Consider the following 21,877-nt stretch of genomic DNA (forward strand, 5'->3'; position numbering starts at 1 on the left):
GAGATTTGGGGCCATATGTACGAACACATTTTCCCATGGCCCTTAATCTGTTTCCCTGTCCGCAGACATGCAGGCAGGGAAAGAGATCAAACGATTGCTTTTCCAGACAATGAGATGCATGTTAAGCGGCTCCCTGTGTGCCAAAGCAATGCTGGCTCCTGCAGGAGGCGGGGAGCTGGCTGGGACCGCGAAGTCCTTGAGGCTCTCCCATGGTCCCTTTGCACACTGGGTACCCTGGGAGGTACCCAGCAGAGACGGCTGGGCTCATAGGGTGGCACAATTCGTGCTGCAGCCCTTAAGGACCCTCTTTAGTACCCCAGGCCCTAGGTACGAGGGGTACCATTTACTAGGGATTTAAATTGAGTGTTAAAGTTTTTGGGAAAAAGAACAGTGCAGTTTTGGAGAAAGAGAACTGTCCTTGGGCACCTGGTTAGCAGGAACCCAATGCACCTTCATTCAAAGTTACACCAGAAACCAGGCAAAAAGTGGGGGGTGACCATGCCAGAAGAGGCACTTTCATACAATACCTGAGTACAAAGGATATGATATTGTTGTTCACTGAAAATAAGATAAACATTTAGAGAGAAAGTGCTCAAACTCCCTTAGTATATACACCCCTAAATGCACCCTGGTTTCATACTCGCATACTGTATAGGTTCAAGGGCTATGCATGCTCTTAAAGACCATTTTTGACAAGGATTACAGGATGTTGTAGAATATTGTTTGGGCAAGAATCACATGCGATAATGGGTCTGCAGTGGACCGTGCTAATAGGTGCATTTAAGGAGGGAAAACCCATCTCTGAATTACGCACACCTTTTTGTACCATGTGGGTATCTTTGGACGATTCAAACCCACAAACGTTAAACGGTGTAGCTCATCATTTAAATGCCACTGTAGAGACCTAGTGGAGCAGAACATAAATAACTATAACTCAGGCCCTCGCCATGCACTGCTAAGTACCCCACATATTACATCACTTGTAGTTTGTTTGATTTGTATATAAATAATAACATTTTCCTTAACTATAACTAAGCTTTAGCTATTGTTTTTTCATAGACTTTGAGTAGTCATCAATTTTTTTTAATAAAAAAAAGTTACAAATCGTAGAGAGGAATGTCGTTAAATGGAGTGGCATAGAGTACAGTGGAGGATAGTGTCGAAGAGTGGAGTGGAATACCGTGGAGTGGTGCACAGTATGGAGTGGATTGACAGAGTGAAATACCATGAAGTGGAGTCACCTAGAGGGTAATAGTATTCACAGGAGTGGTGTACAGTAGAATGGTGTAGATTGTAGTGGCATAGATTGGAATGGCATACAGTAGCATGGAGTGGCATCGAGTGAATAGCATGGAGGGGAATAGTGTTGAGTGGAGTGGTGTAGAGTGGAGTAGTTTAGTGGAGCACAGAAGAGTGGCATTATGGCATGTCATCGAGAGACAAATTAATATTGGTTTCGAAGACCTGGAGAATTGAAATATATGCTGTGAAATTTAGGTCCTCCTACTTTGCTAATTACTTTAAGCTGTGCTAAGTATGAATGGAACGTTTTTTATCTATGTCTTCTTGAAACAAATGCTAATATTCCAGATATTAACTGCAAAACACCCACTGATTTGCATTCTTTGAATCATGCCAATGTTTGTAGATAGTTCAACCAACTTCTTTGATTTCTTTTGGAGATGCGAGTATCAAACAAGAGGTGCAACAGACATTCATATGCTTCTGTGAATTAAACATGCACCTAACTTTGGGTACGACTTAAGTGATTCCGTTCTACATTTTATTGATAGTTAAGCCACTTGCGGCATCCCAAAACATGAGAAAAAAGAGAAAGTATTTGAACAAGTTTTAAAGTTTTTTAGTCACATAAATACAGTAAATACTGCTTAAGAAAATAGCGGGATAAATCTAAATATTACTCAAAATATCACTTTGGATTTCCAAGACCAATTCTACAAAAAGGGATAATCAACAATTTGTCATCTGTAAAACATGAGTTTACTGGCAAATCACCAGGAGGTTTTGAAAAATCATAAAAATGTTATTAGACCAGCAGGTCAAGTAACTTAAAACTACTCCACCTAACTGTAATGTACTTGACCCGTAAATGGGTCTCAAATTGTGTGATCCCAGGCAAATATTATATTTTACAGAGATGCTTTTGTCTTCATTCTCACATATAAGTACACTTAAGTATCAAGTTAAGCATTTCTGCTGTACCCCAAAAATCTCTTGTTTGATTAAATAGACTAAACGTTTGCTTCGTGTATAACAAGAATCCAGCTCACATACAGGGTACACGTGATCCATGTCTTGCCTCTTACTTTACTAATAGCATTGCCATAATGACAGGAGTGTTTCTCAGTTTGTTTAAACACTTACTTTTAATAAATATATTATACAAGCATGATGTACTGGCAGTAAATTTCGAAGAAATGTCCAAAAACCTACACACTAACTTCCAGCTCTACTGATAAAACTATATAGTGTTTATCAAAAATATGTGAAAATTGGGTTTCAGGAAACATATTTATCATTTGCACCTCACCAAGTAAAGTGTTCTGATTTGTTTTCACCCTATTAAAATATTTTTTTCATCACACAAAAGTACAAAAAATAGGCTTTTATAACAACTGAACTATATTTTGAAATGTCTGTGCAGTTGTCTTAGTTGTTTAAATGTTATGTTAGGAAAAACCTGGCGCCCTACAGCCTTTCATTTCACAGACTTTGTACAGCAGGTCAGACAGTTCACCTTACAAAATCCTGGAACTCTGCAGTCAGATTGAAAAAAAAATTGTAGGAAGAAAACTGACTTTTGACATCTCTCTGAACACAGAGAAAATGTGACAATATAATAGGATTTAAAGGCTTCTTTATTGCTTCTTCACTTTCTGACTGAACAGAGCACCTGTTCTTTGACAACTCACCAGAAGGGGCGGGTAGGTCCTAAAAGTAGCTCGACCTAAAAAAATATGACTTGCCATAACTAGTGGATGAGTAGTTTTTCTTGAGGCCTCTACAAGCATCACAACGGATCAACGACTACAACCCATTAATTCTACATATGTGATGCAATCATGGATATATGTTTTGTTGCAGATAACTCTACAGCGGTTACATTTTGTTACTTCCTACATTACAAAGGCAGACAAAATTGATATGGGGGCAGAATGGGAAGAAATATCTGCTGAGCATTCCTTAAGTAAAAGATTATAAAGATTTAGCCTCCAAATGCTCTCACCGCTAGGTCAGTAAGTATGAGGCATGTAACCATTTGAGTTCATCAAACTTATATGGTAAATCATGGGCAATCATGTGGCCTATTTTAGGGTGGTCATTGTCATGTGAAGAGTTCTGAAAAGCTGTACATTTTGATTCCACCAACAAAGACATTTTAAAAACAAATATGTTGGACACATTACCCAAAGATAAGTCCATTGTTAGAAAACCTATCGCTCTTTGAAGTTGCACAGGTCTACACATATAGAAATAATATAGCAGAAGATATCAACGCTCTAAAATGTCAAGCCGAAGGAACCAGTGGCTGTTTAATGTGTTGTTCTAAACGTACTGTGAGTAATTGTCAGAAACTGAGTTATGACACCAGAGAAAAGAAAGAATTCGACTCTTTAGCACTTCGTCAACTGTTGTACATGGCACAAAAGAGGCAGGTTTATAGGCCCCTTTGAATCCTCTGAAGTTGATTTTAATGCTTCTAAAATAACATTGCACTTCTTCAATTTGAGACATCCATACAAATGTGGGAACAAGAAATAGGAAAAGGGAATAACATTAATGCAGAGAGTCAAAGCAATACTACAACAACTAATATTTGCACTTCCAGGACTGATGACCTTCTTGGACAACCAGTTATTAATAATAAAGCTGTGGTTGCCATAGACGAGGTTCAACATGCATTGGACAAGGTTAAATATGCAATGGGCAAGTCAGAGAGAAAAAGGACGTACAGAATTTGGATTACCCACTATCTCAATTAAATTCTGAACAACTGCAAATAGACTTAAAAAAGTCAGTAGCTCATGGACTTAAACATGACAATGGTTTGTGTATGTAGTGCTTTTGAACCTGCATTACAATATGTGAGAGGCCAAACTGCAACTGAGAAAAGCGTTCTTGTTAAAGTAGTTACTGCTTATGTGCATCAAGTTACGACTTCAAATCTACCATCTGCAGTTACTACTCCTACTGGGTTAGCAGCATATAACATCAAAGGAACCACTTTACATCATCTGCGCTTACTGCCTGTGGAGCACAACAAATTTCAATACTTAAAATTGAAGATTAATACATGCCACTAACTTGGGAGAATTCTAAAAATAAAAGTTGGATCACAGGGAAAGCGAGCATGGTATCAAACTTGATTTTGCCATTTGTTCATTCATGGATCCAAGAAGTACTTTCATTATCTTGTGATGTGCTCTTTGGAGAGAAACATGTCATTGTTTTTGGAGACTTAAAAACAATTCACACATTTAAAAGGTGAACCCATTTTCAAAACACTTTTTCAGGAGCACATTGAATTGTTTGGGAAATATAAGGATCATTTGGTTGCGTTTTACATACAGAGAACTAACGCAGAATATGAGGAAAGCTAATAGCGACAAAAATGCCAAGTTACTGAAAGAAATTCGCCTTGTCATTGACCATAGAAGCAAAGATTATGCTAAGGGAATGAAATACAAATAAATTGTTTTCTTGACCTTCATTCACCCTCAGAAGTAGGAGATTATCCTCTTCTTTCGCAATTGCAAACTGTGGTTTGTTCGTTTGCTAACTATTGAAGAATGTGCTCATTTAAATAATGAAATGCTACATTGTGCATTTCCTTGTAAAGAAAATAGAGACTAAACATACCTTTGGCAAAAACGTTTTCTACAAAATTACAAAAGATAGAAAAATCTGTTTCACGTACAGCAGGATTAAAGGAAGATTTACAGTTGTGCAAAATTTGTCATGTCATTTTACGTCGCGATTTACATGTAGAAGAAGGACTAGTGAATGGAACCATGGAAGTTGTAATGGACATTGTAAAATCTGCAAACAGTGAAGAGATTGAATTTATTGTGGTGAAATGTGACCATACCATATTAAACAGCAAAAACAGATCTCTGGGTTCAGCAAGATTCTTACTTCTCAAAGATGTATATATTAGAAGAGAACAGTTTCCTCTTTGGCGTACGCTGTAACAATTCACAGATTACAAGGACAAAGCTTAGATTAAGCACTAATTAACATTGACTCTACAGTTTTCAGCGAGGAAATGGCATACATTGTGCTGTCTTGTGTTCATAAAAAAATAAAAAGAATGTGTATTATCAATTTTGATAACACAGCAATGAATGCAGACAGTAGCTGTGTGACCGAATACAATTGTTTGTGAAAGGCCTACTCTTCTTATCTTGGTGAATATCTAATTTCACAAAACCTAAACTGTCGTTCAACAGAAAAATTAAATTGTACTACAATTACAAACAAGAATTGGAACAACCTAAAAAGTAAACAACAGAAAACAAAACATATGGAAATTAAAGGACATCAGTTTACAAACCAGAATGACAGCAATTGCTATAGCAGTGTCATTGTTAATCTACTTTTATACTTACTGTCAGTCAAAGAACTAATAAACCTATATATCAGTCTTTACCAGCTAATTATCAGTTGACCACATATGCCACTCTGCAAGTGGCAGAAGAAACATGGTAGACTTCTATAGAGGTGCTATTCAGTTTTCCATCAATGAACAGCAAGATTCTCGGGAATTCTGTATGGTCGTTCTACAAATAAAAGCTGAAGAGACTCACCCAAGTTCGGATCTCTTTGGTGTAACCTACTTTTGGGAACATGAATGCTTCCATAGCCTATATTCAAGCTCTACTCTTCCACAACTTGAAAGATTTCTATATCTACACCAATACTTGACTGCAAAATGATTCCATTTAAAAATTGTATATGCAAGACCATGCAACAGAGCGCTTGTCCGGACTGTAAATCAGTTGGACAATTTAACAATGGTAACAAAATGTAATTTTGATGATTCAAAGATGTACTCTCAATAACAGAAAAATCAATGCATGTATTTCTAACTTTACTGCTTTTCAAATCTCTATTTCAGGGCACAATTTTGTTAGAAATTGGGGTTCTGGTTGGCAGAGGTATGCACCCTGTCCAAGCAGGAGCCCCAATCTTAATCATGGTAAGTCAGATATACACCATAAATTAACCTGGCCTCAACCTCTGGTAGCTTGGCACAAAGTAGGCAGGCTTAACTTAAGAGGCAAATTGTAAAGTATTTGTGCAACACTTCAAACAGTGAAAACACTGCACAAAAAGAAACCACACCTGGTTAGAAAAATAGAACTTAATTTTATGAGTGAAACAGTACAGTGCTTAAAAGCATAAACCGCCAGCCAGGGCTATCTGATTGCACTCGATGGAGCGTGGGTCGGATACAGTCCCAGACAAGTTTTGCTAAAGTTTTACCTTCACAAAGTTGAGCCAAGAGTCCTGTTTGCAGGGAAGAAGTTCACTGAAAGCAATGAGAGCTTTGCTGGCGGTGGTCCGCGTACAGTTGGCTGGCCATTGTGGATAGCCAGACTGGAGCATCGTGGTCGCGGGTGACCATGCTTGCTGTGCGAAGAGACAAACGTGCTGCAGCTCGCACTGATTCTTTGTGCGAGCTGCACTGTTCCAGTGAAAGCAGGCTAGTTCATGGTTGCAAAGAGCCAAAAGCTTGATTTCAGGAGCCAGAGAACCACTTTCAAGGTCCCAGGACTGGAGGGGCACCTCTTGGGGTCAGGAGCAGGTTGAAGATGGGTCCAGGAGCTGTAGTAGATATGTTTGAAGTCTTTTGTGTTCCTGAGACATCAAAAGAATAGGAGGTAAGCCAGCAAGCCTGAGGAGTCACTCTTTTTCTGGGTTGAAGAGATTCAGGTCCAGTCCTCCTCACTACCAAACAAGGAGGGCAGCAGATCAGCACAGCAGAGCAGGAGGAGTACAGCAGAGGCCAGCAGAATGCAGCAGAGTGACAGTCTTTTCAGCAGCATAGCAGTCCTCCTTCCTGGCAGAGTATCCAGAGGTCATAAGTGTACTGAGTTGGTGGTGTTTGAGGTCCAGTACTTATACCCAGCGGTGCCTTCTAAGTGGGGGAGACTTCAAAGAGAGGCCTTTGAATGGTACAGAGTCCCTGCTGTGGCTCCAGACTCACTACAGGGGGGTTATGCAGCCCTTTGTGTGGGATCATGACACAGTCCATTCAGGTGTAGGTGTCAGCAACTCCCTCCCATCCTGCCCACGAAGGGCCATCAGGGTGCTAATGGTCCATCTGTTACACCTAAGCTTGCTTTGTCTGTGACTGTCTGAAGGGAATGCCCAAGAGCCCAGCTGTCCCCCACCCAGATGTGTATTCAAAGACAGACAATGCATTAGGTGGGTAAAGTAAGAAACTTCTTACTTTCTAAAAGTGGCATTTTCAGAATTACAATTTTAAATCAGACTTAACGATAAGTTGTGATTTTAAATTGTGATTCAATGGTGAATAAACTGCTTACCACTTTTTTGGGTGATAATGAGACGTTTCACCCCCCTTTTTGGGGTTTAGAGACCAACACAGTACTGAGGTAGCTCTACTTGAAGTTTAGGAGTCCATTAGATTGTTTGGGCTCAGGCCTCAATGTTGCCTTGGTGCTGCTAGACCTGTGATGGATTAACCCAGATCTGTGATTGGGTGTTTGATTTGTTCCACATTCCATCCATCATTTGGTTTGCTTGCTTTTGTTTCCCTAAGTGCGTGGATATGCACAGACCTGGGTCTCGTGGTCACTACACCACTGGATTCAAGATAGCCTGGCTGATGGGGGAATACCCTGAAACCTGTCCCAGGATGCTTTTTTCCGGTCCACGGAGGACCCGGCCTGCCAGTTCAGGCTGGACTGTTCCCATGGGGAACAGGGTCAAGACTGATTTACATATGGCTGGGTCCAAACTGGGGTGGTGTGAGCAAAAGAATTGATGGATTAAACCCAGATCTGTGATTGGGGGTGAATGTTTGATTTGTTCCACATTCTTTCAATTATTTGGTTTGTTTGCTAGACCTGTGGCAGCATTTGACACAGTCGATCACAAAATCTTACTGCACAGGCTTGAGCACCTGTTGTTGGTGTACTGTGCTCTAGGCTGGCTGAGGTCTTGTTTGGCACAACAGGAGCAGGTAGTTTGGATAAAGCCATATGCCTCAGTTGCAAAGGGTTTGAGATGGGTAGTGCCACAGGGATTTTCCCTCAGCCCCCTAATCTTTTTAATATCTACATGGCACCCTTGGCATTGCTGTTGGAATATTATAATATCAGAGTCATCTTGTATGCAGATGACACCCAATTCCTGCTCACTTACGAGGGGGACTCAGAGGCCAAAGATGCTTTCGCTCGTTATATGGTGGCAGCGTTTGACTGGTTGAGAGTTAATAAATCACAATATAACCCAACTAAGACGTAAGTCTTATTGTTTGGTCGTGATCCCTCTACGGCGTGGGCTGGAGCATGGCCCAGGATTGTTCCTTCGCCCCTCATCCCCCCCCCCCCGCACGATGGGTTCAAGAAACGTAAGTGGCATATTTGACACTCAGCTGTGATTTGGGGCTCAGGTGTCTGCTGTAGTCGAATCTTGCTTCTGGATCCTCCATATGCAAACAAAATGACTGTATTATGTACACTCTGCTCAGGTGACAGTAGTGAGATCACTGATTCTTTCAAGGTTCTCTTTCTGCGTTTGCCAGATTATCTGATCAAACATTTAGAAGTGATGCAGAACATGGCTGTGTGCCTTTTGTTTAAAATCCCCAAGTGTGTCGGTGTGTCCCCTTTTTGAGATAAACTACACTGGCTGCTGTGCTGCAGCGCATAATCTTTAAAGCTTTGAGATTGCTCAACTTAGACTTTTATAACAAGGGGTGATGACTATTGCAATATGATCATCTTGAACTGCAAATGTTCTAAATGATAACATCGTTTTGTAACAGAAATGTTACTTATCTCAGAGAAACACAAAATGCAAAACTAAAATGGATTCACTTGAAGTTCCGTCTATGACATACATTCAGATACCACTGCAGTAACATCTTTGACTTCTAAGGTCCCTTTCACTACACTTGACACATGAAAACATTTTATGTATAAGAAATATAAAAATCCTGTTTACTACAGCTTGGACGTTGATAAAGTACTGTTTGTTTTCAAAATTAGTAAGCACAAGCAAATTTATTTTTTACAAAACCAAAACTAGGTGTATCCCTCCACTGGATGTCGCTGTAGTCTACTTTCACACACTGTACAACATGCCCATCTTAGCTGTACTACATGGCACTCCCCAGTATAACATGTCACTCAACTCTGCCAGGTTCCACTCCACTCTATGCCCCTCCATTGTGACACACTAATTGACACTCCAGTGTACTACACAACACTCCATTATGTCACACTGCTCTCCAACACAGTACTAACTGTATTACATGACTTAACAGTGTACCAAACATATTCCACTGAGCAGCACTTCACTGAACGACACACAAGTGAGCAAGACTTGACTCAGCAACGCTTTTGTATACCACACTCCACTGTACTGCATGCCATACAACTCAACTGAACCCCACGTTTGACTTTACACTTTCCTTTAATAGTACATTAAATCCAATGATATTTTTCTGTTACCTGTAAAAATATGGTAAATATTAACACAAACTCTTTATTGTTTGGAAATGTTTGGGTAGCTCTTAAAATAACCTTACTTTTTCTTTTTGTTATTTTTCTAGATGTTTTTATAACAGGTCAATGTGACCAAGAAAACCAGAGGGAGAGGAGACTGGAGAGGAAGAAACGGAGGGAAAAATTAAACTAGGGATTTTGGCTAGGACACTGGTGAGCAGTCATGAGTTCTCAGTGAATGTTGATGTCTTTCTCACTGGCAGCAGTCCCTGTGTGACCATTAGGCAGTAGGTGGCAGTATTTACATACTGGTCCTCAATGTTGCCTAAAGCGGCGGGGAGTGGGTGGTGGTGCAGGTCCAGCTGATGGCTGCAGATGTAGAAAGGTTTGCAGGGTCTGGAGCTGTGACCACTGAGGATGTAGCTGCAGCGGTCTCCTGCAACTCCTGCTCACGCCTCCTCATGCTTATGCCTCCTGTGCAAACCTTGTGGAGTTGATGGCTTCCACGTGCTTTCAGTTTCTGCTGTTCAGAAGGAGTTCTGCTGGCGGATACCCCATGGCATGACGTCCTGGCACAAGTTACAGGACACCAGCTTAGTGTTCACCTACTTCTCCCCCAGTGGCAAAGTAAAAAAAAAAAAAAAAATGCCACTCCTTCATTTTCTTATGCCTCTCCGACTCCTGCTCTCCCTACACCATGAGCAGCTCTGCCTCCTCCTCTTGCTGTAGGGCAGGATCCTGTTGCTCAGCCATCCTTCACTGGAAGCAAATACAAAAGCTACCTCTGAAGAACAAAGTTCTCTACAGCTACAAGAGCACCACCTTCCTCTTAGAGGCTCAAAGTAGAAATGGTTAATAAGAGGTGTAAAATTTCTGTTTCCTGTGATTGAAACTGTCTTAAGCCAACCAAAAGTTGTTTTACATTTGTAAGTAACACAGTACTTTTGTGATAGTATCTAGGTGGTACCAGCGAACTACAAAAAATGTTAACATTGCTCCCCAAATGAGCATAATAATATAGAGAGGCTTTTAAAACACCCTTATTATTATTTTTACAAACTATATAACCACTACAAAACAAAAATATGAATAAGACCAAACCTTTGTGTGGACTATAAACTGGGCCCAAACTATCTATTACTATAGATGTAGTCCACAACCACAGACACTATGCTTTTTGGCAGAAAGTATCAATAAACAGGCAATGAACAGAGCCCAATACTACTACATTACAGCAACAAAAATAGACGTTGTGCTGGCTGTAGGAAAGGAATAGAGCTTTCTTTCTCCTTTACATAAATAATACACACATTACAGTGTATACCTCATCGCATACATGTGTGTGTGTATGTATTATATATGTGTGCATATATTAAAGTGTTCCATTCCTATTTGATTCTGTATGACTATTTTGAAAAGCAAATTTCTTTCATTTCTGTTATTAATAAATGTTTTTAACATAAAAAATAGAAATTCAATGAAAAACAAAGGTTCAAACATACTTATAATTAGGAAGATGTTTAATATTACAATACAAAAACAACTTAAACTACACAAACCTTTGAAATGTCAAAGGTATAGTTATAACTTTAAATTATATGTTCTTCCCCGTCCCAAAAATACTATAAGTCGCACAGCACAAAACACAATGATATTAAAACAGTAATCAAACCCCAGTAACTATAATTCGCCACTATAAATGCAACTGTTTTTATAAATTGTCATTATATCTTAAATATTTGTTTTTAGGAATACTATGATTTAACATGGTATAAGTGATCTTATATAAAAGGATGTAAGCTGTATATGTACAAAGATCAAGTTATAATTAATGAGGTGTGGCTACTGGTAAATAAAATAGCATAGAGTGGAGTGGTGCAGAGTGAAATTGCTTTGAGTGGCATATAGTTGAGTGACGTACAATGGAGTAACAGAGTGGAATAGCGTAGAGTGGATTGCATAGGTTGATATATGTACATTTTTTTCATCCTAACTACAACATCACTTTAACCCAAGATTATTCTGCTTCACCTAGTTACTGGTAGACAGATGATCTTGGTTCTAATTACCCTGCTAGTGCTTGTGTTTCTGTCCTGTCTCTACTGTATATTGACTAATTAAAGATCAGCAAGAAAGGCCAACATCCAAACCCCCTCTTCTGTGGCAGATGCAGAAAGGACAGCTCATTGAGACTATTTTGAGCACCCTCACAGAAACCTATGCCTATGTTTTATTACAGAACACTTATATTAGCTTGTTAGCTCTTTGCTCAGAAAGAGGCCTGAAACGTTGGATAAACAGAGGCTTTTATTGTGATTAACAAACTCATGACCAGAGCTCCAGGACATGTAGTAACGAAAGCGGTCAGCAGCTGCCACATGGAGAACTCTGCCTCAGAAATCCAAAACGTACAGGTCGCTCGCTTCTACAACAACGTGGAACACATAACCTTGTAACAGTGAGGGCGAGATAAACAGACTTCAGCATTACAGTATACACCTTGCAAAACATATCATTAATCACTTACTACGTCCTTGCGTAATGACCACACTCATCTCACACTAGCGATCATGCAAAGGAAAGGGAAGAGGCCTGTCTAGTACATTCCAGTTGAGTGATACATACTGATGAATGAGGTAAGTTAGACATTCCATAGCATTAAGGAAAAGGGATATTATTTCTGAATTATCTGAACCAGTCTGCCAAACCCACAATATACAAACAGACAATATGATCAGGACAGCAATAATAATGTGCTGGAAGGTATGTAGGGAATGTGACACCTTTTTACACATGTTGAACGTGTCTGTTTATTCAGGCATTCTGGACCGAAGTCCTCCACACGATAAACTACATCACTAATATCTCATGGCCACACGACCCACTCTTGGTCCTCTTGGGTAACCTGGAACGATTAGACTCTACTGCATGATGACTAGCCAAGGGCAGCTGTTCTTTCATCTCCTGTTACCTGCGTGCTTGAGTGTGGCCCAGATGAGGAAAGAGCCACAGGCACCCTCACGCAACGTAGTGGATAAGGAGTGCTCAATATACAGCATGGAAAAACTCACCACAGTTTTTTGTGACTGAGCTGCAAAATTCATTACAACGTAGCGCCCCTTTACCGCCTACATGCAAAGACAACTGAGTACAGAGGGGTGTTACACTTCAGGAAGACTGCAGGCTTCTGAGATATGTGTAATAGCTCCCTCGGACACAGAGGGCGGCTCACCACGAGCTGCACATTTGGATTGAATGTCAGTGTTTGCTATGGGCCTTGCAGGGAGGGGTTGAGGGGCACCATAATAGACTGTGTTGTGGGGGCACGTTGTAACGGTTGTTAAATACATTTTAGAGTGTGCGTTCATTCTGTCACTATAGTGTGGTGATAATGGCAAAGCTGTACTGGGTGACTTATTACTTCCTTAAAAATGTTTAAAAAAGAACAGCAGTGATAAGGGACCTACCTACCCGTGGCAATTAAGTCCACTCATGGGTGCTTCCAGCTGAAAGACCCTACCCAATATTATCAGTGAATTTCACCACAGGCAGTGTGGTAATCCAAACAGATTTAAAAGGACATTCCAACCGAAAGTGAGAACTGAACAGTAATGTATGTAATTAACAATAATTGCTCCGTCAAGTACAGTCTGCAGTCCACACATATAAAACAGCTCTGACCAGCGTACTCCCCCATGCTAGCAAACACTTTAACAACTTTCTATGTCCAGGTAAGTTATCTGGGTATAGTATGATAATGTAAATTAATACATAAGCCCCTCACTAATACTAATTTAACTAATGGTAGAACATTGAGTGGTCATCTACCCAATTGTAGTTCAAACAAGCTGCATAAAAATTCACTTTAAACTGTTTATCCTATGTTAGATCTGTCATCCTTGGTGCGGTTCTGCCCTAGCATTTTGCCTTCAACCCTCCTGTTTTGCTGACTTCGTTTTTGCTGGCCTTAGAACTCTGCATACTTTCCCATTGATAATCAGTGCTAAAGTGCTTGTGCTGTCTCCTTTAAACATGGTAGAGTTGGCTTGCACCCAATTGGCATATATAGTTTAATTGTAAGTCCGTAGTAAAGTGGTGCTTCCTGTACCCAGGGCCTGTAAAATAAATGTTACTAGTGGGCCTGCAGCATTGATTGTGCCACCCACTTAAGTAGCCCTTTCAACATGCCTCAGGCCTGCCCTTCCAGCCAGTGTATGCAGTTTTACACTATCATTTCAACCTACAAAATAAACCTTTTGCAAGACCTAAACCTTACTTTTTAACACATATAGGTCACCCCTAGCTCAAAACAGCCCATAGGGCAGGGTTCAGTATATTTAGAAAGTTGGACATGTATTTTTTTTTTAAAGTTTTACATGTCCTGGTAGTTAACAACTCTTAAATTCGTTTTTCACTACTGTAAGGCCTACCTCTCCCATAGGATAACATTTGGTTTCCATATTACATAAATAAGTGATAACTTCCATTTGGGATCAGGAAGACAGATTGAGTTTGTTGTATTAGGAATTGTAATTAAAGGTTAATGGTAAAGCCCGATTTATAGTCACAATTCTGAAAACGCTACGTTTGCGAAATTGATCCTGGGTCACATGACTAGGTATGGCTGGCAGTTGGTCTTTGTGTATTGATAGTGAGGCAAAAGGAAGATAGATGTTGGCAGGGTGGGCCACTATGAGTTAACGGGGGGGGAACTGTCACTTACCACACTTGCACATCAGAGGCTCTGCCTGAGGACTCTTATAAAAGACAAGCTAGGGCCAGGAAAAGGAGGAAGGGGGTGACTGACACCTCAGGGATGTGGAAGCCTCCAGAAGCTTCCTCTGCTTCAAAGTGGGCACCAGGTATAAATATAGGGACCCTTAGACACAGCTCTTCAGTACACCTCTGGACCTGAGAACTCTGCCAGGAAGAAAGACTGCTGTGCTGCTGATAGGACTGCCACTCTTTTGGACTGCTGCCCGGAAGGACTTGCTACTCTGCTGACTTGCTTGCTACGCTCTTATCTGGATAAGAAGGACTGGACCTGCATCTCTAAACCAATGACCCCATAGTGACACTAAGGGCTAGTTGGCTGGCCTCCTGATCGGAAGCCTCTGGGGCAGAACAGGCTTCCAGCAACTTCGAACCCAGCACTTGGACTCTGCCATCTGGGAGGCCTGCAATCCTAAGTGGTGCCACCCCAGTCCTGGACACTTGGAATGGGGCCTGAAGGGGATCTGCTAGCCCATCTGTGGATTCAGCAGAACCTATGCATCTCCTTTGCAGTGTGTGCATCTCCAGCAGAACCAGCGCATTTCTTCTGCTGCTCGATGCATCGCCCCCAGAATGTGCGCCTCGCCTCTACTGCAGGACTTGACTGATGCAAGGACTTCACATCGCCCATCGCAGCCCTTTTGAACCTGCAGCTGTCACACATCTCTACACAAGAACATCACGTCGCCTATCACAGCTCATCAGAACCACCGCTGCATAACCCATCTTCGACGTGTGACTCCGCATCTCTTGGCAATCAGGATTGAGTTACTATATTCAGGGGACTTAACCGGGATCGCAGTCGGCCTGAACTTGTGATGTTGTCCCAGTCAGGCGTGACCAGATAACCACAATTGTCACTTTGTGCTTTCTGGCTTCACTGAAATCTTTTAAATTGCATAACTCTGGTTCTACTGATTGGAGGTTTGTCGTTTTGGTCTTGATTTATTTGTGTAAATGTACTCTACTTTTCTAAATTGGTGTAGGATTCCTCTTGTGTTTCACTTTATTACTGTTTGAATTGCTGAATAAGTTAAGCCTGACTGCTCTGTGCCAAGCTACCAGAGAGTCGAACACAGGTTAATTCAAGGGTTTACTTCTGTTTCGCCCTAAAAAGGATTGTGGCAGCTGCTTGAGTAGGGTTTTACACCCCTCAACCAGTAACACAATTTCTTACAGCCCTCTTAGTCTCACAGAAGACAAAGCCATTACAAGTCATGTCTGTCACCAAATACTGCACCAGGCCACTCTCACACTTCTTTGCTCATCATACTGCTAGGAGCCATATGCCAAAACTCAATAGTCCCACCTTGGTGGTAATCACGTATGATATGGAAACACTCCCCACATAAAATCAAACCAAAGACATCATCATTCCATCTACACGCACCACACAGTGTACTGAGTGTGCTACCCACGTAGTAAACTCTATATAAATGTAACCATACAAAATATAGTGAGCTGGCAATTTCTTAGTCATGCTATTCCAACAGTATACTAATGCACCATAGTATTTCAGTTTCAGTAGTTCATCTACTGTGCTCTGTAGGGACATGCACCTAGGTCTGGTTGTGGATTATTGAGTCTCGTGTAGCCTGCGGATCAGCCTGTAGCTAGTTTCCTAAGTGCCACCCAATACTGGTGCAGACTGCCAGACCTCCGACATAAAGAGAGGACTCTGGTGCATCATGATGAACAGACATAGCCAGAAGGAGAATGGAGCAGACAATTTGTCTCCCTTTTTGGATGGGGGACATAGAAGGGCATGTCTTGCATCTCTCTACTTTCGGTCTCTATTTCTTTAAATTTCAAGGAATTAAATCAAGTGAGCAAATGGTAGAGAAACAAGGTCAACATATTGAGGCTTCTGATCTTTGTCATTGCTAAAATAAATTCAATAAGCATTGCATAACCCAACTTTCATCTTCTAGTTAATAGATATATATCATTTGTCTGAGGTTTGTGCAGCTCCTACTTGCCCTTTCACTGCTAGGATGTTTGCACAACTCTGCTGAATCAGTTGCTTTAGGTTGTATAAGCACATGATCTGTTTGTCTATCTGTCAGGACTATGCATAGCTGCAGTCTTCCATCAGTATTTAATTGCAGCCTGAAATTATAATGAAATAATTGGATATTTTAATTTTTATTTCTTTCAACAAATTTGGTCAGTACTTTTTTGCATTTCTCAAATGGACAAACATAAATCCAAGAAAGCTAATTGACTGATTTGATTGATTGATTTTCAGTTTTGTAGAGTGCTCAGCTACCCATTTAGGGTTTCCCAGTGCTAAGCCGAAAAGAAGGTGGCAAAAGAACACAGAGGCTAAAAGAGGCACGTTTTCAAGTGCTTACGGAAGACCAAAAGAGTAAAACAGATACTTTAAGGAATTGGAAGTTTATGGCCCAGAACAGAGAAGGACTGGCCACTCATACGAGTGTGGTACAAGTTGGGAACTGTGCACAAGGCTATATGTTGGGATCTCAGAGAGCGTGCTGGAAGATAAGGCTGTATAGGCTTCGGAATATAGCGTGAGCCAACTTGCGTACAGGCCTTAAAGACATAGCACAATGCCTTGAAAGAGATGTTTCCCTGAATGTCCAGCAATACCAAATATGTCTGGATTTCCTTGGAAATGTAGTTGACACTGTGCTTCACAGAAAATCCTTTTTTTTTTTTTTAACCAGTTATCACTTTGCCACCTGTTGACCAAGGTGCACCAAACACTGAGAAAAAAATGTATGAGATGTATGAGAGGATATATTACAGCATGTTAAATTTGGTGCAGACTGGCCACAACGTTATGAAGTTATAAGGAGGATGGATCCCTAAGCTTGTATCCCCTTCTTATTTCATCCTGAATCAGATTTTTTTTTTTTGTGTGTAACTCCAAAGGTGCTGAATGAGTGATTACCATCTTTTTATGGCATGGTAGCCTTTCAGTCATCATGTGCTTTTTCTTTATTTGGTGAAATCCATTCAGCCTTTATGGAGATACAAGACAATATGCAAGTCTCCAGTTTGCATGTCAAAGTGTGGTTATTTTTCACAAACTTTGCAAACTGCACCCAGGGCATACGCACACAGTAGGACTCCAGTTCGCTTGAACCATATTCTGTGCATGTGCACTCGACACTGGAAGTTTTTGTCTTTCCCATGGGCTCAAAAATTGGGGAAAACACAAGAAAAATATTTTCAAAATGAAAGCTATGTGATGGGAGAGACGATGCTGCGTGGTTTCTAAGTTAGCACTGAAGCCCATCCGCTTATAAATATCGTTCCCTGCACTGTTTGGGTGAGGAAAAATGGAAAAGGCTCCATAACTTTTTTCCACATAAGGTATCCATGCCAAATCTGTGTCCTTTTGTTTTGTTTTTTGTTCTCCCAAAATCCTGGGGATTCTAAAGGTACCCAGGGTTTTGAGTTTTGATAAAAATAGGTATGAAAATGTTTGTTTTTTTCCCCTCAAAATCGTATCAACAAATGGTTTGCTGGGGGCGTGGCCAAGATGGCGGCGAGTGCGGTCGCTTGAATTAGAGCTCCGCATGCGGCCTACAATTATCCTGTAAACCCTCCATCCCCAGGCGCTAAGAATCCCCAGACCCGCATGCTTTATGCTTAATAATATCCCGAGACCCCGGAAATCTGACCCGACCGACAAAGCGGCTCGCCCGGATGGAGACGAGACGCGGACGCACACCCAGCACGGAGCCAAACGGCCCAGCGATCGCAGCGGCTGTGCCCTGCACGCAGGTACGGAGGGACGCCAACGAGGCGGGCGGGGACGGCGGAGAGCAGCAGATGTACCCTTGCACGAGTTGATCATTGTGAGGGCACATGCCACCGGTGCCCAATTTGACTCCGGACGGACAGCTGGGCCCGGTCGCTGAGCACGCGCATGGCGATGCGGCCCGACTACGACCCAGTCACGATCGTGGATGGAACTGCGGCACGGAACAGATGAAGACCGGACTCCTTGGGAACTGCTACTCAATCACACCGAACGCTGGCATGGTGAAGAGAGATAGTGAGATAGTGAGGTACGAAGTCCGGCAATATAAAAAAAAAAAAAAAAAAAAAAAAAACAAGGAGCGCTAGCCATTTCTCACACGAAACACACATCGGAGCTCAGAGGGGAACTCAAACTACGCTGTGCCCTTTTGAAGGAGTGATTCGGGAGGGCCCAGAAGTCAAGCGCTATGTGAGTTAACCACTACACCCACCAACTAAATTGGATTCAGTGACATTCTCTAGCTTTGTGTACAGCCCAGGAGCAATGCTGTTTTTTCTTTTTCTCTCTCCATAACATAAAATGCACAAATACGGGTGCTGCAGCGCGTGGTCGCCAACTGCAAACACCCGTCACATCTCTCTTGCAGGAAGCAAAGTTGTTTTTCTCCTAACATAAAACGCACAGACAAGGGCGCTGCAGCGCGCGATCATCGACTGCATACACCCGGTGCATACCTCTTGCAGAACGCATCAAGCTCCCACCGATGGGCACACGTCAAATCTTGCCTATTCGTATATGAAGAACCCCAAGGCATAATAAATGTCGTAATCGCACAAACTGGCCACCTCAACCACAACGCAATACGAAGTGAGCTCAGAACAGGCGCCACTATGGTGAAACCGAAGCCGTCGAGGGGCCAACCAGAGACCAGACTTGGGGACCCGTCAATGATGGAGAGCTCAGATCCACTGCACAAAGTGACTGAAACGCTAGCTGCTCACTCTTTACAAATCGACAAGGTACTGCAGGCAATATTAGAAACTAAAACATCCCTGGAAGGAAAGATAGACGCAATTGCAGTGGAAGTTACTGTACTATGCACTGAACACCGGAAGCTAGCGGAAAGAGTAACCACCGTCGAATCAACTCTAGAAACATCTCAACCAAACATAGAGGACATGAAAAACCTAATACAACAACAGGAATCTGAGATAATACAGCTCCAAAGACGTGCGGAGGAAGCGGAAGGCTGCTCACGCCGAAATAACATTAGATTCATGGGATTTCCGGAGCGAATCGAGCTCCCTAACACAGAGTTATTTCTAGAATACTGGCTAAAAGACCACATACTGAAACAGGAGGCCTCCCCTTTCCTGACGGTAGAGTGGGCACACCGGATCCCGGGCGGTCCTGCACGCCCAGGGGCACCACCCTGCCCATTAATAGCCAGACTGTTGAATTACGGTGACAGAGATCAAATCCTAAAGGGCTTTCGCGCGCTGGGACCTGTCGAAACTGAAAACGCAAAAATCACGGCCTACCCAGACTATACAGCGGAGGTCCAGTGCAGACGAGCCACTTTTACTAAAGCAAAACAGGTACTACGCGACAAGAACATTCCATACTACCTCATGTACCCTGCTAGACTACGCGTAGTGGATGGTGACAAAACTCTAATTTTTCCGTCCCCAGAGGATGTATGGACTTGGATCCACGCCAAGGGCCTAGCTGACCCCACAGACGAGCACACAGAGCAAAAGGAATGGCTGACACAAAAAAAGCGTAAGAAAAGGAAATTGAAACCCAGAACCGGATCACGTCCTACTGAAAAACAAGCAGCGGACTGGCAAGCTCAAGCATTAAAAGACGTCAATAGGTTTTTGAACATTCGAATACAGCACAACCACGAATATGGCACCACGGACTCGGACTCGATGGAGACCCCGCAAAGCCTACCCACATCCCCACAAATCTTGGGACCGGTGGTCACGCCGCGCACCGCAGACGACCTTTAAAAGGAGACACATAGATGCAGCGATCAACCTACTCCGGAAGTCATAAACAATATGCGCGCTCTCCGGCCTAAGCGTGACTGAAGGGGGTGAAGACGACATCCGAATGGGCCGGATTTCGCGGCCACTTTGGACCATATACTACAACAGCCCCCTAACCCAGATGTGTTCCCGTATGGACACGAACTGGCTCGAAGCCACTCTAGCACCTGTTGTGCTTGGTTATCCACACTTTTTCTCGTTTCCCCCTTTCTTCTATAATTCCATCTCTCCTGACTCTTCAAGGTATGTACTAGTCACGCCACACTCGAGGGTTGGTCCAACTCTGGGGGGTGAGGGGGTGATGGGTGCGAGGACACTGCGAATCATACTTAATGACATACAACATTATAACCTGGAACATAAGGGGTCTAGCTAATCCTACTAAAAGACGCAGAGTATATACATATCTCAGACGCCATAAGGTGCATATAGCCATATTACAGGAGACCCACGCTACCACACAAGAATTAAAGGAAATTAACAAGAGCTGGGCTGGCACTGTCTATGGAACTAAAATATCCAAATATGCCAAGGGAGTATTGATCTGGATCGCCTCAGGGGTCCCATACGCAGTCCAAGACACATACATAGACACAGATGGCAGATACGTCTGCCTCACTGGAGAGTTGGATGGAAGGCAGCTGACCATAGCTGGTATATATGCCCCAAATTCGGGACAAGGAGAATTCCTGAGGGCCATGTCCGCACAGATCTCACAAGACCCGTCCATACCTATTATCTGGGGAGGAGACTTTAACAGCGTGCTGGACATCTCTATGGACAGATCGCACCCGCCAATAATAAGCGCCCCTAGTAGGCGGGTATCCGAGATGCTAAGGTCCTGGATAATAGAACGAAGACTACATGATGCATGGAGAAGTCTTCATCCCATTGATAGAGAGTACTCCTTTTACTCACTGGTACACAACCTCCACACACGGATAGATTTACTATTATGCTCGGCCATGTTAACACACTCAATACATAGCGCCAACTATTTGGCCAAAACCCTATCAGATCACTGCCCCCTAATCGTTACACTGAGATGGGGCACTCAGCCATCACGGGTACCTACTTGGCACCTACAGCCCACCCTGTTGCGTGACCCGCCATTCCGGGAAGAACTAGCTGATACCATAAAGTCATATTTCACGATCAATAGTCGAACAGCCACAACACGTGCAATTGAGTGGGATGGACACAAGGTGGTAGTCAGGGGATGTGCATCGGGCAGCAGGAGGTATTCGACGCACTCTACTCTCAGAACTACATGACACCGAAGAGAAATTGCGCAAGGCGGAATGCGATGCAGCCTTAAATGGTACTACTAACAACAACACGATCACACTCAAAAAGCAATGGGGCGATATTGAAACCCGGTTGCGAAAATTCGACTATCGATATCACACGGCACGACTACACGCCGAGGGTGATAGATCAAGCCGCATGCTGGCCTGGTTAGCGAAAGGGACTCAGCGGCATACTCCCATAAACGCCTTCCGCCTAGATACTGGTGTGGTAGTGAATACACAATCAGAAATAAACGACGCATTTAAGCAGTATTATGAAAGGCTATATCAGGCAGAACCTCCTCC

General features: G+C 42.5%; 1 protein-coding gene across 5 annotated transcripts in view; it reads left to right on the top strand.

Annotated features, from left to right (window-relative positions):
- The window catches only part of FLT3LG (fms related receptor tyrosine kinase 3 ligand), an 823,185-nt gene that overhangs the window by 142,330 nt on the left and 658,978 nt on the right, over positions 1 to 21,877 (top strand). For all 5 annotated transcript variants that reach the window (XM_069200831.1, XM_069200833.1, XM_069200832.1 and 2 more), the window contains exon 2: positions 9,830 to 9,935. The gene's annotated coding sequence lies outside the window, so the exon portion shown is untranslated. The remainder of the gene's footprint in view (positions 1 to 9,829; positions 9,936 to 21,877) is intronic.

This window comes from Pleurodeles waltl, chromosome 7 (assembly GCF_031143425.1).
Source record: "Pleurodeles waltl isolate 20211129_DDA chromosome 7, aPleWal1.hap1.20221129, whole genome shotgun sequence".
Classification (NCBI taxonomy): Eukaryota; Metazoa; Chordata; class Amphibia; order Caudata; family Salamandridae; genus Pleurodeles; species Pleurodeles waltl.